We start from the raw sequence: 6,792 nt of genomic DNA, 5'->3' as shown, positions 1-6,792 counted from the left end.
ACCAAAACAACTCTTGTATAGATAAATTTTGATTATAATCATGAAGAAGTTTAAGCAGGAGAGAATGATCAGCTTGAGAAAGAGGACCCACTTGAGATTCAAGCTGCTGCAATGAAAGGATACTATCATAAAGCACAACACCATTCCTAAACAAGTTACCAACTTTATACTTATTCCAATAATAGATCCTTTTTTTAATTTATTAAGGAAAAAAATTAAGCACTCATCAGGCAGCAAGGAGTTAGCCCCAACCCAAGAAGTTTGAATCAATCATTGAAAACTAGGACAAAGCTTTCAAAAGTTATGATACCAAAAAGGAGGACAGGACCTAGACAAAGAGGCTTGAATCAGAAGCATTAGAGGACAATGATCAGATGCAAATCTGGCCAAATGTTGAAGACGTGATTCGGGAAAAGTTTGCAGTCAATCATCATATACAAAGGTCCAATTCAAACGTTGCCAAACTCTGGAAGAACCAGATTGATTATTACACCAAGTAAATCTAGGACTCTCATAACCCAGATCGATTAAACTAATTGCAGATATAAACCCTCAAAATTTTCTAACGTCTCTATTCATATGAAAAGATTTACCACCCAACTTATAATGAGGAGATAAAATACAGTTGAAATCATTCAAAATTAGAGTAGAAATATGTAAGTTTAAAACCTGAGAGATAGCATGCCAAAGAGAACGGTGAGTAGGGCTATGAGTGCTAGCATACACTACACCAAGAATTCAAGGTGAAGATCCAGATTGAGAAATGACACAAAAACTGACCTGTCTATCCTTATGAACAAAAGAAACAGCCTCAATATTTCGATACCAGGTCACTATAATTCTTCCAAATAAACCCTCTGAAGGAACCATATAAATCTTCCAAAAACAACCAAAACTATGCTGAACTCGTTCCATGGAGTTCAGCCCAAAGATGAATTTTCATAAAACCCCATATATCCGGTTCATAAGTACGAAGCAAAGACTTAGAATACTTGATAAAAGATGGCTTTGTAGCCCCTTTACAATTCCAAACAAGCACTCTCATTATGAAATAGATGGATGTTCCCCATGCTCCCCTGGCATAGGGTTGCTGGTCAACAAATGATCAGTAGATTTCTCATTACTTTTAGATGAAGAGCCTTTAGCATCCAATGTAGTTGTAAGCTGATTTAGGATTTCATCATGTGTAACAGTAAACTTAGTAACATTGGATGTAGACATGGGCAAAGCCTCCCCAACTGGAATGGCAATCGATGGAAGGCCATCCAGCTGATTAGGGTTAGCCAAAATCGATCGCCAAACTTTCTTAATGGCAGGATCCCTTGTGCATAAAACCAAAGCCTTTGTATCATTCCCTGTCAATTTTGCCTGGGGTTGCTTCTCTTTGATAATTACTTTTGATTGCAGAGATGAGTCAAAATTAAGAGATCATGTTATTGATGGCACCTTTACCGATGACCACTTTCGCTTCCCTTTTTGTCCCCCACGATCTCCTGCCCCCATAGGATCAAGCACTTGTAGCTTTATTGGAACAGTATTAGAATGAATTAAATCATGTGTGTCAGTTAGAGTATCAAACTTTGAACCACTTGTTGAGCCTACAGGAACTTGCTTTACTTGACGATTTGAGGCAGTCTTTTTAGGGGTAATCCATGTATCATCTGAAGAACCCACTTGAGGTGATGTAGCAGTTGTCTCAGTGGTTACTTTTCGTTGATTGGGGCTTGCAATTGGGACCCTTGCAGCCCTAATCTAAAGACCAAAAATAGGATTTTTATGGGAGGAGGTTTTATCCTTATATCGGGCATAATTGCGAAGAAGAGATCCTATATATCCACATCCATAACATATATCTGAAAGGTCTTCATGTACGAACTATTGCCAGACAACTTGATTATTTATAAGCAGTTTTGTACCAAGACAAACTGGACAGCCCAAATCCATTTGGATACAAACCCTAGCAAATTCCGAATGCGAGGAATTTACTGTCTGGGGATCAAGGAACTTCAGTTTACCAGCTTTAGAGGCTATCTTCAAGATCATATCCCTTTTCCAGACATTCAAAGGTAGATCTGGTAAATGAAGCCACACATTTATCTTTTGAATGTAGTCCTTTGATGGCTTGAAAGTTGGCCTCCAAGTTTTCAGGGCCAATAACTCTCCAGCCAGAGTCCAGGGTCTTTTTTCTAAAATTCTACCCCAAACCTGCTCAGATGGTAAGGAGAAAAGTAAGAAGCTCTTAGATAGAAGACTTACCTGAAAATCTTCCTCGATTAGCCACCTCTTTTTCATCTCATGCTAGACGAAATTAATTGTGAAGCCTGATCTAAGGAGCTTTCCAATCATGGCAGCTTGAAATTTTTGAGCAATCCTCTACGTTCTTCCTCAGAGAAGACTAACCAAGTCGTTGAAGCATGCCTTTAAAGCCGAGATGTCCTCTTCAGAAGGTTTAGGCATCTCCCAACGAAATTGACGGTGGCCTTGTACAACTTGATCCCAAGATCTGTCTTGTTCCAAACTATGGTCAATAGGAGAAACAAAGGCTCGATGAGATGGAGCCGAGTCCACCCCCTTTTCTATCACAAACGCACCATTCGAGGGCCGAGACCCACCATTTGATGAAACATGCAACAGAGAATCCCTATGGGACCTTGTCTGCAACGATCTCTCTTTCGAAGAAGGGTTTGACAAAATCCTAGCTTCCTTCCCTTTGCCATCCAAACCATGTGAGGGGCTAAACCCACCAGCCAGTGATTCGACCGATGCTAGATTCGTCGGAGATCTTGTTGGAGACGATCGCCCTTTTGGAGAAAGGTTGGACGAAATCCTACCTTTCTCTTTCTCACTATCACTCAGAACACTCATGTCACTCAGAACATCTAAGTCTAAGTGCCAGTTTTGCCGTGAGAGTTCCGAACAAGAATATATGAGTTGAATAAGTTCCAGGGATATTGAAGGAGATGATGCAATTTCATTTTAGCTAAGTGCTCGAAATCATGACAATTCAAGCCATTTCCATTTGACAAATACCTTCATAAAAATTTCATGATTGATATTGAATTTTTTTTTTAAAAGACGCATATCAGCAACATATTCAGGCAAATCCATCATATTATACGCAATGAAACCATCAATTTTTTCCATTGGACTGCAAATGCAATAGCATGTGCCCATCAGATTGAGTCCTCTCTCGAAACTTCGAAATCAAATGCATGGTATTAATGCACCCACTAGATTGAATACTCTCTCGAAACTTCGAAATCAAATGCATGATATTAATGCACCATGCACCCATTGGATTGAGTCCTCTCTCGAAACCTCGAGATCAAATGCAAGGTATAAATACACCCATCGGATCGAGTCCTCTCTCGAAACTTCGAAATCAAATGCATGGTATTAATGCATCCATCGGATTGAATCCCCTCTCGAAACTTTGAAATCAAGTGCATTGCATTAATATAAAATTTATTTGAAAATTTTTCTAAAACTTTGAGTTCATAAATAGAAAGCATTTGTGGAAAATAATCATCACAAACATTATATTTTTATATATTCATCAAAATTTTCAAATAAAACAAATGGAACTGCTAATTTTATAGCCCACAAGTGCATTGATGTGCGACCATTGGATTGGATCATCCCTCACACCTTCAAAACTGAGCACATAATATTGACATAAAACCAAATCCGAGATCCTTCTAGAAACTGAAGGTTCATGAACATGAATTAAATGAGGGACATATCATGAGCTTATAAAAGGCCATGGAGGAGGAATCGCAGCCTACCCAGAGCCATTCACAAAGTGATATCCCCTATGAGATCAAGAGAGTCCCCACCATGCCCTTCAAAGCCATCAAATGGGATGCCTTTGATGCCTGCACTATGACTCTATGAGTTCCATACCACCCATACCTAGGTTCTACTCCGTGCGGCCTCCCACAAGCGGCGTTATCATCCTCTCATAGCCTTCGAGAGGGTGGATTGTCGGCTCCATCTGTAGAACAAGAAGGGGGAATCGGCGATACCCCCAACGAAATCTACAGTGAAGGAGACGGGAGGTGCTGCTATCAGCAGCAGGAGCTCTTGGGGACGCCCATGGCATGCCAAATCTGCCAACAACACCTCCATGAGGCTACCGGCGCTTCCAAGTGCCTCCACAGTCTCCCCTGCTTCTTTTGATCATCCAGGAGTCTTTGCCACCATCACCAGGTGGGCCATGTGGCGGGCGATGGTTGGTCATGTTCTGGGCGGCACAAGAATAGCAACTTATATTTTCGCTGGGTACCTGCCGGACCTGAACCATGCTCGGAACTGGAGGGGGCTACGGCTCGCGGCTTGGCAAGAGTTTAAGGAAGCCATTGTGGAGGCGCAAGATTGGAGCCATGATCGACTTGGCACCGGTTTTCTTTAGAGAAAAAAAAACTATGTATTAATAAGATTTATACTTGGTATATGTATTTCAAATGGCAATTTTGATTTTAAATATAATGTTTTACATGCAAATGGATGTGTATTTCTGAAAATGAAGGAAAAAATATATAAATATCTCATTTTTTTTAATCTTGTTGGTGAAATTTATTTTTATTTCATGGGCACAAAGATGTAAAACTATGTACGATATAAGATTGTGTAGGCTAACGGGTCGGCCACCAGAAAACTGGAGAGAAAAGAGAGTATGAAAATAAATAAAATAAAAAAAATCACAAGAATGTTTGTGCAAAAATTTTGCTATCAGTCATCATAGTATGAATGGCCTTGATTGATTTTTCTGACCGAAAGATGAAATGCAGTGGTAATGCACTAGGCTCTTCAGCACCTCCTGCCGTCTGATCCTCCGCTTTCATATTTTCTCCACCATCGATTCTCTCAAAATCCTTTCGTGGATCGCACGGGCACTTCATCAACGTGAAACTTTCTAACCCACTTATTTTCCTTTGCCTCTGTGCCGCCGCATTAATCCTTCCCATCTCCGGCCTCGATCCCACCGACGACCGTGGGGGACAAACCCTAACCTTGGGTCGCATCCTTCTGCTGAAGTTTTTAAAGCCTAACAGATTTCAATCTGATCAGCATGATATAATTAAGAGCTTTAGGGTAAGTGGTTCGGTCGTTTGAGATTCTACTATAATGGATTGGAGAATGTCAGTGTTGCGGAACGACACATTTCTCATTAAAATACATGACAAGAATAAAATTTGAAAAATAATAGACAAAATACTAGTTAAAGTATCCAACACAAGGTTACATTAATCAAGAGTAAAGTATAATACCATAAAACAAAAGGAAGACATCAAACATGTTGCTCAAAATTCAAAACCCATCCAAACAAATGGCATAACAATATGTATTCTGGCTTCATCATAGGATTCAATCTAAAAATTTTATTTTATACCTTGCATGTATTTTAAAATTGGATATTGCTACGTTTACACTATAATTCCCCGGAACTGGTGTAAACCCAATCTGGGCGGTGATCTGTTGGAGGTCCAAACGCCAGTTTTGCCCTCGGAGTTGGGGAGAAAAAAAGTTGTGGGCTTATTAGGTTGATTAGATTCAAAATCCCATGCGATTCATAGGTCAGACCAATACAATCATTGAAAATATTAGATTATAGATAGGACTAGGCTTATATTTATAAATATTCAAGATTACTTTTTGAATAAATTGATTCCAATCTCGTAGGAAGAAACATAGGCTTAGCTACTCAAAAGATAGTCTTACCTACTTGTAAACATAAGCCTGACTGAGCCTATAGTCCAATTCTTTTGGTAATTGTACTAGCCAGACCAAGGAATCATATAGGATATTGGGTCCAAACAGCTTAATAGGTACTGAATAAGTTTTAGGAAGAATATAGGGAGATGAATCGATTCTATTTAAGTGATCTAAGTCATGACAAGCCATTTCCTTTAGACAAATGTCTTCATAAAAAGTCCATGCTTGTCACCGGATTTTTTTTTTTTGGAAAATGATACATATAAGTAACACATTCATGCAAATCCATCATATCATGCAAGACGAACCCATCAATTTTTCCATTGGTTGCTGCAACAGTGTGTGGCCATCAGATTGAGTCATCTCTCAAAACTTCGAAATCAAATGCATGCTATTAATGCACCTGTCCAATTGAGCCTCCTCTAGAAACTTTGAAAGCAGATGCATGGCATTAATATAAAATTGATTTGAAAGTCTTTCCTAAAATTTTGCATTCATGAATGGGGAACATTTGTTGAAGATAATCATCACGAATATTATTTTTTATATATTCATCAAAATTTTTGAATAAAATAAATGAAATGGCTCCTTGTAATGTTAACAAATGCATTGAAGTGCGGCCATCGGATTGAATTATCTTTCAAACCTTCAAAACTGAGCACACAACATCGATATAAAACTTGTTGATGCAGAAATCGATCTCAAGATTAGATTTGACTGGAGTTGGATGGTGACGGCCGGACGGCAACTATAAAATCTGCAAGAAAAATATTCGATCAAAGATGACTTCGACGGAGACTCTCCGATGTTCAAGTAAAAAATCTAACAACAGAAAAGAAGGAGTGGAGAGAGAAGATTTCATACTTTGAGGATCCCTATAGATCTTTATTTATAGACGGAGGCTGAAAAACCGTAAAGACGAAAAAGAATCAAACGGTTAACCTTGACTTATCCGGAAAGATGTGGCTATTATTCTTTTCTTATTTGGAGAGATATTTTTGTTATTTCTTCCTTATCTTTTCTGTGACCAGCTATCATATCGGGATCATTTGAATTTTGAAAGAGAATCAAATAGGA

This window comes from Elaeis guineensis, chromosome 2, assembly GCF_000442705.2.
Source record: "Elaeis guineensis isolate ETL-2024a chromosome 2, EG11, whole genome shotgun sequence".
Lineage (NCBI taxonomy): Eukaryota > Viridiplantae > Streptophyta > Magnoliopsida > Arecales > Arecaceae > Elaeis > Elaeis guineensis.
The sequence above is the reverse complement of the archived record's forward strand: the minus strand, read 5'-3'. Positions refer to the sequence as shown.